Source organism: Schistocerca gregaria, chromosome 2 (genome assembly GCF_023897955.1).
Source record: "Schistocerca gregaria isolate iqSchGreg1 chromosome 2, iqSchGreg1.2, whole genome shotgun sequence".
NCBI classification, from domain to species: Eukaryota; Metazoa; Arthropoda; class Insecta; order Orthoptera; family Acrididae; genus Schistocerca; species Schistocerca gregaria.
Genome location: NC_064921.1, coordinates 655,182,443 through 655,195,234, shown reverse-complemented (window position 1 = coordinate 655,195,234; position 12,792 = coordinate 655,182,443). Strand labels below are relative to the sequence as shown.

General features: G+C 47.3%; 1 protein-coding gene across 11 annotated transcripts in view; it reads left to right on the top strand.

Annotated features, from left to right (window-relative positions):
- Positions 1-12,792, top strand: part of LOC126334691 (E3 ubiquitin-protein ligase Hakai) — a 78,177-nt gene that overhangs the window by 20,090 nt on the left and 45,295 nt on the right. Inside the window, exon 1 of one of the 11 annotated variants that reach the window (XM_049997186.1) lies at positions 96-332. The exons of the other annotated variants lie outside the window; for them this stretch is intronic. The gene's annotated coding sequence lies outside the window, so the exon portion shown is untranslated. Of the gene's footprint in view, positions 1-95; positions 333-12,792 lie in introns of those variants that run through there. 11 annotated transcript variants of the gene reach the window in all.

Here is a 12,792-nt window from a genome sequence, read left to right as displayed (position 1 = left end):
AGACTCCGGATAGGGCACTGTCTTTTTAGCCATCAACATCTTTTTATGAGGTGCATTCATGTTCTAAGGCCTCCAATTTTTTTTTTCTAGTTAACTACTCACCCGAAATCGATGAAACTGGCATTACTTCTCAACGTAATCGCCCTGCAGACGTGCACATTTTTCACAACGCTGACACCATGATTACATGGCAGCGGCGAAGGCTTCTTTAGGAGTCTGTTTTGACCACTGGAAAATGGCTGAGGCAATAGCAGCACGGCTGGTGAATGTGCAGCCACGGAGAGTGTCTTTCATTGTTGGAAAAAGCCAAAAGTCACTAGGAGCCAGGTCAGGTGAGTAGGGAGCATGAGGAATCACTTCAAAGTGGTTATCACGAAGAAACTGTTGCATAACATTAGCTCAATGTGCGGGTGCGTTGTCTTGGTGAAACAGTACACGCGCAGCCCTTCCCGGACGTTTTTGTTGCAGTGCAGGAAGGAATTTGTTCTTCAAAACATTTTCGTAGGATGCACCTGTTACCGTAGTGCCCTTTGGAACGCAATGGGTAAGGATTACGCCCTCGCTGTCCCAGAACATGGACACCATCAGTTTTTCAGCACTGGCGATTACCCGAAATTTTTTTGGTGGCGGTGAATCTGTGTGCTTCCATTGAGCTGACTGGTGCTTTGTTCCTGGATTGAAAAATGGCATCCACGTCTCATCCATTGTCACAACCGATGAAAAGAAAGTCCCATTCATGCTGCCATTGCAGGTCAACATTGCTTGGCAACATGCCACACGGGCGCGTATTGACAATGAACGCGGCCTCATTTTAAAACAATGTGCAAGTTTCTTTCCAGTCCGGAGAAAAAAAAATCGGAGGCCTTAGAACTTGAATTCACCTTGTAAGTAGCGATCCTCCCCCACTGTGTCCTCACTGCTCTCAGCTGTGGACGGTAAGACACCTTTTACTTGAGTGCCCCTATTTTACTCCGTTACGTGCCCGCCTACAGCTGTCGCCTGATATATCTTCCATTTTAGCATATGACACGCGCTCAGCCGATCGCGTTCTCGAGTTTATTAGTGCCAGTGAGATGACGTCAGTCATTTGAAGCTCTTTTTGGGGAGAACCAACCCCCTTCTATAGTGGTTTTTTAAGCTTTCCTTGTGTTTTTAGTTTCTCCAATTTTTTGAGTTTCGTTCCCATTGCTGCTGGTTTCCAGTTTCGTTTTTTTACATTTTCCTAAGTCACAGACCGGGTGCTAATGTCCGTAGCAGTTTTAGGCCCTAAAACCATAACAAAAAAAACCTAAAACAAAAATTAAAACTAAACAATTCCATAGTAACAAGGGCGGATAAAGGAATACGTAGTTAAAACATTAGTGTTTCTGAAGGACAACAATGTCACCAAATTGACCAGTGACCCAACAGCAAGCTTTCAGAGGAACACTAAAAAACATCAAAAGTATCTTCTCATAAGGCCAGATAAAACGAATGACAAAAAAAAAAAAAAAAAATCCAAAGACACGCACCATAAGATCTCTGTCAAAGGTGCACATAGAGCATATCCCTTTAAGACTAGCCATCAGATTCAGAAATGCTCCATCACACTACCTAGCCCAACATATACACACATTACTAAAGAACATATACACTTTTGAAAATAACAGAAACCTAGAGAACTCAATGCAGCTAGTAGAGAGATTCACGAACATAGACACGCACCGTACAAAGACTAAAACAACAAGGAAACACACCAATCTCCCTCATTAATAAAATAACAACCATACTCAAGGCTAAACCAGTGTAAAATTACTTTATTTTCAAAAAAGACTTTATTCCTAACATGAAGGGCTGCCAGTGGGATCACCCATTGGTGGCCTTCTAGCCAACATATTTATAAACAACCTAGAGAACAGGATCTTCATACACATAATTAAAAAAAAAGATACAAAGTTGTATATTGGTACTGATATGTTGATGACATAATATTCCTGATTGATGAACCACACACACACACACACACACACACACACACACACACACACATATAGAACTGCCACACAAGGAAATAAACAACTTCCACCCATAAATTCACTTCACATTAGAAACAGAAAGAGACAACACACTAAATTTCCTGGACCTCACCATATGAAAATCAAACAGCACTCATGATTACACACACGCACACACACACACACACAAAGATAAAGGAAAGTAAACAAAATTCAGTGCTAAACTCCCTTGTAATGTACACCTAGAGAATCTAAAAGAAGAAGAAGTCACAACAAAAGATGAGTAGTAACAATTATACGAGGGTTGGAACATAAGTATTGGCAACTATTTATTCACAGCTGATACAAAAGAGTTACATGTTTGCAGCTGTTGCTGTCATTCAAAGTAGTTACCAGCATTGTGTAGACCCCACTGCGGTTGTAAGATGCGACTACAAGGAATCCCTACCCCTCAAGGGGGTAGTTTGCGCCTGCGTCCAGAGACAGACTGTTCAACGACTTACATTTATGGTCATTTTGGTTTTTTGCTTATTCTGGTTTCTTCCTTCCTTTGTTTTTTCCTTTCATTGTCCTTCTCCCTCTCTCACTGTGTTACTTACTTTTTACCTTGCCTTCTTCTCCTTGCCTTCTTGTCCACCCTGTGGTCTCCGCCTTGGCGTTTGAGACAGTCTGACCTTTCTCTCCCCCTCTCCCTTTTTTTTTGCTAATTTTCTTTCCTCCCTGTACATGCCTGAACGCCGACCCCATGTTCACATGCATAGTCGGTGACGGGGTAAAGCATAATTCTCTGCCCTGGGTAGATAATTAGGGCCCGTGCGTACCCCCTGGTAAAGGCCAGGCCCAGGGAGGGGTGATTGCCTGAGCTGACACCTTCCGACCATGCTGATTGGTCCCTCTGTCCGTTTCTTGGGAGGTGTGACCTGAGGTGTAAACATTCACCTAAGGCAGGAGCGCCCTCTGAGAGGGTCCCCACAAGTAAGGAGCGCACCATCGGAGATGCTGGCAATCATAGGGGATGCATCCGCAATGGATTTCTCTTCTTCTTCTCTCTCGACTTCTGCCCAAAAAGGAAACTTGACCAGCCACCAGTGACAAAAGTACTACCACCTGCCCCAAAGTTCCTCGTAGTTTCTAGATCTGAGGACAGAAAGGATTTTTCATCTGTCAACCCTTTCCTTATTCAGAAGGGCGTAGATGCCATAGCCGGACCTGTCAAGTCTTGTACCAGGATGCGTAACGGTACCTTGTTGTTGGAAACTGAGAGAACCTTTCAGGCACAAAAACTCTTTCGGGCCACACTCCTGTACATGTTCCCTGTCCGGGTGGAGGCCCACCGCACTTTGAATTTCGTCGCGTGGTGTGGTATATACTAGATCACTCGACGGATTGACTGACGAGGAGATTCAGTCTTTCCTCGCTGTGCAGGGCATGACAGCTGTCCAGGGAGGTATCGATGCAGACATGCGATCTGACCTTTAGCGCTACGGTTGTCCGTTCGGCCAGTGCTAAGATCGCCCGGTCAGTGTCTCCTCTCCCTCCCATCACCCCTGAGACACAAGCACCTTCATCAGCTTCTGCCACGACTAAGACCCAGAAGGAACCGTCCTGTGAAGACTTCTTACATACCACGAACTCCCAGCCATCGACCAGTACTTCGACTAAACGACCTTCCAAGAAGGCTCATAGGAAGAAAAGTTCTCCTTCTCCACCACGGTGCATTTTTTCTGCTATGCCACCCAGCGGTTGCCGCCCTAGGCCGTCATCCGTTTCTGGCCGCACCGCTGGTAGCCGAACATCTGGCCGTTCACCGGCGGAGGAAGCTCTCCCTCCCGACCATCTTAACATGGTGGCCGACGAACCTATTGAAAAAATGTACAGTGACTCTCTGCCTATTGATAGTGGCAGCAGTGCTCACTCAAAGCCAGGCCCTCAGCGGCCTTCTAGGTGACTCCTTCTTGCTTCTCCTTTTTCTGTTTCTTCTCACGATGGCACTTCTTCATTGGAATATTTGCGGCATTCGCTCCAACCGAAAGGACTTAAAGTTGCTGCTACCCTTGCACTGTCATCTCGTAGTAGCTCTCCAGGAAACAAAGCTACGCCCCTGTGATCGTATTGACTTGGCACACTATACCTCTGTGCGTTTTGACCTATCGCCTGTGGCAGGTATTCGAGCTCATAGAGGGGTTATGTTGCTGGTTCGGGATGATATCTACTACGATCCCATAACATTGCACACCGATCTGCAGGCAGTTTCCGTCTGAATTACTCTCCCCACTTTCACATTTTCCATTTGTACTGTTTACACTCCGTCGTCACCTGCCGTTACTAGGACAGACGTGGTGCAATTTATTGCTCAGCTACCTGCACCATTTTTGTTGACTGGAGACTTCAATGCCCACCATCCCCTTTGGGGCTCTCCAGCATCCTGCCCGAGAGGCTCCCTGTTAGCAGACCTTTTCAACCACCTCAATCTTGTCTGCCTCAATATTGGCGCCCCTACTTTTCTTTCAGACACAACACACACCTATTTCCATTTAGGCCTCTCTGTATGTACTACCCAATTTGCACATCGGTTTGAGTGGTACGCTCTTTCTGATACGTATTCGAGCGACCACTTCCCTTGTGTTATCCATCTCCTGCAGCATACCCCATCTCCATGCTCAACTAGTTCGAACATCTCCTAAGCAGACTGGGGGCTCTTCTTTTCCAGGGCAATATTTCAGGATCAGAACTTCACAAGCTGCGATAGTCAGGTTGCACACCTCAAGGCAGTCATTCTCACTGCTGCTGAATATTCCATCCCTCACACTACTTCTTCTCCACGTTGTGTACCGGTCCCCTGGTGGATCGCAGCATGTAGAGATGCTTTACGTGCTCGTTGACGTGCTTTACGCACCTTTAAACACCACCCTACGATGGCGAATTGTATTAATTATAAACGATTACGTGCGGAGTGGCGTCATGTTATTAAAGAAAGCCAGCTGGGCTGCTTTCACAAGCTCTTGCAACAGTTTTTCTCCTCCTCCTCCTGTTGTCTGGGGTAGCCTGTGCCAGCTATCTGGCACTAATGACCAATCACCAGTTTCTGGCTTGACGGTCGCGAATGACTTTTTTGTGGCCCCTGAGGATGTCTCCAATGCCTTCTGCCGATTTTTTTGCAGAGGTTTCGAGCTCCGCTCATTACCACCCTTGAGGGTCATGTTCCCACATGCTGGTGCGAATCTATTGTAGTCCTGATTCCTAAGCCGGGGAAGGACAAGCACTTGCCTTCCAGTTATCGACCCATTTCCCTTACCAGCTGTGTCTGTAAGGTGATGGAACGAATGGTTAACTCTCGTTTGGTTTGGCTGCTCGAATCTGATGCCTACTTACCAATGTACAATGTGGATTTTGTCGACGCCGCTCTTCTGTTGACAATCTGGTTACCTTGTCAACCTTAATTATGAATAAATTCTTGTGGAAGCGCCAGACAGTGGTAGTGTTCTTTGATTTGGTGAAAGATTATGACACCTGTTATGGAGTGCGGGCATTCTCCGCACCATGCATGCATGGGCCCTTCATGGTTGCCTCCCTCTTTTTATTTGTGCATTTTTAATGGATCGAAAGTTCAGGGTACATGTGGGTTCTACGCCTTTTGCCAGGAGAATGGGGTGCCACAGGGCTCAGTTTTGAGCGTTGCTCTCTTCGCCATAGCGATCAATCCAATAATGGATTGCCTCCCAGCTGATGTATCAGGCTCTCATTTTGTGGACGATTTTACCATCTACTGCAGCTCGTAGCCTTCATGTTTCCTGGAGCGCTGTCTTCAGCATTGTCTTGACCGTCTTTACTCCTGGAGTGTCGCGAATGGCTTCAGTTTTTCTGCCGAGAAGACAGTCTGTATTAACTTCTGGCGCTACAAAGAGTTTCTCCCACCGTCCTTACATCTCTGTCCCGTTGCTCTCCCATTCATGGAGACAACAAAATTTTTAGTTTTTACATTTGACAGGAAACTTAGCTGGTCTCCACATGTGTCATATATGGCTGCCTGTTTGTACTCGTTCCCTAAATGTCCTCCGTGTTCTCAGCAGTACATCGTGGGGAGCAGATCGAACCATCCTACGTCGCCTATATCGGTCGATCGTCCGCTCAAAGCTGGATTATGGGAGCTTTGTATACTCCTCTGCACAGCCCGTCCATCTCATGCCGCCTCAACTCTATACAACATCGGGAGTTACGTCTAGCGATCGGAGTGTTCTATACTAGTCCCGTCAAGAGTCTTCATACAGAAGCCGGTGAATTGCCACTAACCTACTGGCGCGATATACTACTTTGTCCGTATGCATGTTGGCTATTATCAATGCCTGACCACCCGTCTTATCGTTCCTTTCTTGATGACTCTCTCGTCCATCAATATGGGTTGTATGTATCCGCTCTGCTACCCCCTGGAGTTTGCTTTCGTCGCCTCCTTCAGCAACTTGATTTTCCACTCACTGCAACCTTTAGAGTGGGCGAGAGCCAAATGCTACCTTGGCTCCAGGCTCAGGTTTGTGTTCACCTTGACCTCAACTCACTCCCAAAGGAGGTTACCCCAGCTTTGGTATACTGCTCGCGGTTTGTCGAATTTCATTCAAAGTTCATTAATACGATCTTCATTTATACAGATGGATCTAAGACCAGTGACGGTGTCGGGTGTTCGTTTATTGTCGGGGCCCACAGTTTCAAATACTGGTTCCATGGCCATTGTTTGGTCTTCACAGCGGAGCTATTTGCCCTCTATCAGGCTGTTCTTTACATCTGCTGCCACCGACATTCTGCTTATGTCATCTGCTCTGATTCCCTGAGCGCCACCCAGAGCCTCAGTGATCTGTATCCGGTTCACCCTTTCGTGCACCAGATCCAACACTCTCTTCAGCAGCTGGCGGACGACAACTCTCCGCTTACCTTTATGTGGGTTCCTGGCCATGTCGGTATCCCTGGGAACGAAGCTGCAGATGCCGCGGCCAAGGCTGCAGTCCTCCAGCCTCGGACAGCTTCTTGTTGTGTGCCTTCGTCTGATTTTAGCAGGGTCATTTGTCAGCGCATTTTATCGCTGTGGCATGCCGATTGGTCTACACTTACTGAAAACAAGCTTCGGGCCTTAAAACCTCTCCCCAAGGCTTGGACAACCTCTTCACGCCCTTCTCGGCAGGAGGAGGTAGTTTTGGCCCGGTTACAGATTGGACTCTGCCCATGTGGGCAATTGCTGACATTTTAATGTCCTGTCCGAATTGTAATACACTGTGCATTGATCTTGGCCTGCCATGTACTCTGGATGAAATTTTAGCAGATGACCCCGGAGCAGCTGCTCACGTTTTTCGTTTTAGCCTCTTGACAAACCTGTCTAAGGACATTTGATTGTGCTGTTTTCTTTTAATCCCTTGCCTGTTAATGTGCCTTTTATAATGTTGTCCTTTTTAGTTGCTGTTTTCAGATTGTGCAAATGGAGCGATCTACTGCCTGTCGCATCTCTGAAACAGTTCTGAAGCGAATGCCACGAAGTGGTTCCTTCATCTTCGGTATCAAATCAGATTCGCAAGGACTTAATTCCGGGGATTATGGTGGATGGTACAGTACTTTCCCGTCCCATCGACCAAACAGAGCATCCACAGCCCTGCGCTGTATGCACCCACACATTGTCATGCAAAATGATTCGTGGGTTGCGCAGAAGGTGTCGCCGCTTCTTTCATAGGTGATGCTCCAAAAACGAACAGTAATACTATGCATTGACGGTCTTTGCAAAAGAAGCGGCGACACTTTCTGCGCAACCAACCCATCATTTTGTACTGGGTTCAGATGCAAATATTGTGAATGGGTCAGTTCGGGAGATCTTCTCTCTAGCACAATGGAAATAACACACTTTTCTCCACTATAAACACATTGCTGTATCTTAGAGTAAGGTTGAACATCATCAAAAATCACATGCAATATGTTAGTGTCGCAAGATGGTACAGCTTGTTAAATGCACAGTACCGGGTCAAGCAACACTGGTCATTAGCAAATTGGTGCTGATTTACAACTAACCATGAAGACATATACAATTTTCATCTAACCATGTCCTTCTATGAAGTCGCTGGACAGTGGTTTAATCTGATATTGCAAACTTTATATATGATACCTGTATATATTGTCCAGGAAAGGAGGATTTTGTCTCAGAAGTCCTAATGGAATAAAAACAGAAATGCCTATTCCTTGTAAATTTGAAGTGTTTATTCGATATTGAAGAGAAAACATGGAGCAAGAAATTGTGCTTTGTAAATTTTGTGAGGTGCAACCAAAATGCTACATTATCATTGGAGCAGCTGGGAGACATTCAGAATGCATTTGCACATTCCACTGACATATGAAGCAAATGCTTAACATGAGGCTTATTGACACTGACTACAAAGCTCTTGTTGCCAAGATTGTCTGCAATTTGGATGCGAAGGATTGCATGTTTTAACAGTGTGAAAACTGCCCAGGAAGAATAGAATTAGAGAAATATTTAACAGAAGTTTTTGAACACTATGATTTTGCCTATCGGATAGAATTCTAACAATGGATCCACACTGATTGTGATAAACTGGAGCCAAAGCAGCTGTCAGTTGAAGAATTAAGTGAAAAATTTTCCAGTGGTGCTGGATGAAAAATTTCTGAAATGATCCTTTTGCAATATTTACATCTGGATTTGCCTTATTTGTTGTAATTTTAAATTCAGTGCCATGTTTGTGATTGCGTATAATCAAAAATATTTAATTAAGCAGGAAGATATGCTGCTAGGATCATGTCCCAGGCTTTGTCAACAATTGTACCAAGTTGTAGTTCCTCTGTATTTTTTCTTCTTCAAATATCGTACCCTAAAGAGGGTCAAAAAATCTGTGCCTTTTTCTGTGCAGGTTTTTTGAACCCTTTTCATACATTGTGTTGGTTCACAAAATGCTTCACATCTGTCACATTGCATTTTTCTGATTCACAGGCAAAAGTTAAGCAAGATCAGAAAGTAAGAATTTCCTACTTGCTTTTGTCCTGTAACAAGTGTTTCAAACATTGGTTTTGTACATTTTCATGCACATTCATCGAAAAGCCATACAAATAGAAGGCCACTATTTCTTGTATACTTAAGCTCATGATTTAAAATTTTTCACAGTTTCATTTCTAGGATAGGTCTACACCCACAGTAAGTTTCAGGAAACTTGAAGCTCAAGAAGCGGGAGGCCCATGATCGCTTATGGAATGACTCATAGTGATGTCCAGATAGTTTTCATCAGATGCTGTACATATTGAACCTTGTTAGGCAATTCCTAGGCTATATTGGAAATCAGTGGATACTGGTTGTGCACAGTGACATTTGAGTATTCAAATGTAAAGGATAGCAGTGAGTCACAGAATCCATAGTTTTCATCAATTTTTTACATAGTCAGTGTGTTATAACCTTTAATCACAATAATTGCGTGGATATTCACACTCTCTCTTAGAAACAATAGCTGATCACATGATTACAACTCAGTCTCTCGTATTCGACTGCCGTGCGGTGACATGCGGCCGGCGCCGTTCGTAGCTAGGTGGTGCTCCCGCGCTCAGCCGATTTGCGGAGCGCCTCTATCACCGTTTGTGCGTACTGTCGTGGCGGCACTGTTAAATGTCGTGGCACTATCACAACACTTTTCCCCCCTTGAAAAAAATAAACACTCACTTCCTTGGAGACATGGACAGCGCAGAGACATCCATGGCCTCTTGTGAGGCCCCGAGGAGATCCCGCGCAGAGACACGAGAGTATGGTCGAAAATATCCAGGACGGAAGCTCGTGCGTGGAACGTGCCTCCTGGATGAGATGATGGGTGAATACTCCGGAGCAGCATCCATAGGTGTCATTGACCTGGGAGTGTGCTCCAGCGAGATGGGTCGCGGAGAAGGCGGCGTCGCGACTGGTACCGGTTCCGGAGTACTCGGAAGCGGCAGCAACGGCGGCTGCATCAACACGGACAGTAGATCGGCAGCAGTGACAGGACTGGCGTCTCGGGCTGGTGGAGGCGAAGGATGGGGCGGTGGCACCGGCGTGGCCACCACTCGTGGGCGCATCTGGTCGTAATGGTGAACAACCGTGCCATCGCCCGTATGGATTTCACAAAGCCGGCGGCCGCGAAGAGCCTTGACCACCCCTGGAATCCATTTAGGGCGAGATCCATACCCTCGTGCCCACACGTCGGTGCCACCCGAGTATTTTCCCGCACTAGGGGACACAGTACAAGGCCTGACAGGGTGAAGCAGGTGCAGTAGAGTGCGCGGTTGGCGGCCATGCAAGAATTCAGCAGGGCTGCGATCACCCAGAGGCGTGAAGCGATAAGAACTCAGAAATTGCAGCAGGGCGTCATCTGTGGAAAAATCACTAAGGAATTTTTTCATCTGGCATTTGAAAGTGCGGACAAGGCGCTCGACCTCCCCATTCGATTGCGGATGGAAGGGAGGTGCGGTAACATGATGAATCCCTTGTCCAGTACAAAAATCACGGAAGGCCTGCGAAGAGAACTGAGGGCCATTGTCCGTGACGATCGTGGATGGAAGACCTTCTAGCACAAAGATTTTGGACAAAGCCAGCGTCGTCGCTGCAGTGGTGGGCGACGGACATCTAACAACAAACGGAAACTTTGAGAAGGCGTCAATCAACAGTAGCCAATAAGTACCGAGGAAGGGGCCAGCAAAGTCGGCGTGCACCCGTTCCCATGGCTGAGCTGGATCAGGCCACAGAGAGGGCATTGTACGAGGTGCCACCAGTTGTTGAGCACACTGGCCACATGCAGCAACCATGTGGGCGATGTCCAAATCAATACCGGGCCAATAAACGTGCCTGCGGGCCAGGGACTTAGTCCGAGAAATACCCCAATGGCCGCTGTGCAACAGTTTGAGAACATCTTTGCGAAGAGAGGCTGGCACCACGACCCGTGGAGATGCGCCATCCGTGGCCAGAAGAACAACACCATCACGAACAGACAGACGAAGGCGCAAGGCATGGTAGTTGCGAAGGGGATCCGATGCCTGGCCCTCGGTCCTGTCCGGCCAACCTCGTTGAACAAAACCGATCACCCGACGCAGGACCGGGTCCCGCGCAGTAGCTGACGCGACCTGCGAACCTGTAAGTGGAAAGCCCTCGACCGCATGACGTTCTTCCTCATCAATGTGGAAACAGAGGAGTTCATCACAATCGAAAACAGGGTCGGGGCCCCATTGGCAATCGCAACAATGCATCAGCGTTGGCGTGCTGGGCTGTGAGGCGATAGTGAATCTCATAATGAAAACGAGACAAGTATAAGGCCCAACGTTGCAGGCGGTGAGCTGCCTTATCCGGAAGTGACGCCGAGGGGCTGAACAGAGAGACCAGCGGCTTGTGGTCGGTGATGAGGTGAAACTTAGAACCATACAAAAAAACGCTGAACTTTTTAGAGCATAAATGATAGCGAGCGCCTCCTTTTCGATTTGAGAGTAACGCCGTTGCGCCTCGTTGAGGGTCTTGGAAGCATAGGCGATGGGTCGTTCCGACCCATCCTCATACCGATGGGCGAGAACAGCCCCTAGGCCATATTGTAACGCGTCAGTCGCCAGAACCAAGTGCTGACCCGGACGGAATGTGGCAAGACAAGGCGCCGACTGCAAATGAGCCTTCAGGCGGACAAAAGCCTGCTCACACCCGTCGGACCAACAGAAGGGGACGTTTTTGCGTAACAGCTGATGCAGAGGATAAGCTACCGCCATTGCGTATGGAATGAATTTGTGATAATAAGCAATCTTGCCTAGAAACGCCTGAAGTTCTTTGACCGTAGACGGCCGGGGTAGAGCGTTAATGGCCGCAACGTGCTGACAGAGAGGGCGTATACCCTCACGGGACAAGTGGAAACCAAGATACTCAATGGAGGGTTGGAAGAACTGTGACTTGTCCAGATTGCACCTCAACCCAGCCGAATGCAAAACCCGAAACAGTGAACGTAAATTACGAAGGTGCTCCGCAGTGGAGGCTCCCGTGACAACAATGTCATCCAGATAGTTTATGCAGCCGGTAACGGAAGCCGTGAGCTGTTCCAAAAACCGCTGAAAAATGGCCAGTGCGCTAGTGACGCCAAATGGTAATCGCTGGTACTGATACAACCCACAAGGAGTGTTGATAACGAGAAATTCCTTGGAAGAAGCGTCCAACGGCAACTGATGGTACGCCTCCGATAAGTCAAGTTTGGAAAAGAACTGGCCCCCAGCGAGCTTGGTAAACAACTCCTCAGGACGAGGAAGAGGATAAGTGTCAATGAGGCTCTGACCGTTGACAGTGGCTTTAACGTCACCACACAATCGCAGACTCCCGTTTGGTTTAGAAACCACCACGATCGGCGATGCCCATTCGCTGGAGGTAACCGGAAGGAGAATCCCTGAAGCTGTTAACCTGTCTAGCTCAACCTTGACAGGTGCACGCAACGCCACCGGAATAGGGCGTGCCCGGAAAAACTTAGGGCGAGCCGTAGGTTTAAGAGTAATGTGGGCTGCAAAATCCTTGGCACAACCCAGACCAGCAGAGAACACGGACGAAAATTCACAACACAATCCATCCAGCTGTTGATACGGAATGTCCTCAGATATGAGGTGCACATCATCATCAATGGAGAACCCGAACAACTGGAAAGCATCATAACCGAACAGGGTTTCAGTGCCCGCATGATCCACCACATAAAACGTGATGGGCCGAACAACAGACTTGTAGGCAGTGGAAGCATCAAACTGGCCAATGATAGGAATTTTCTGTTGATTATAAGTCCTCAGATTT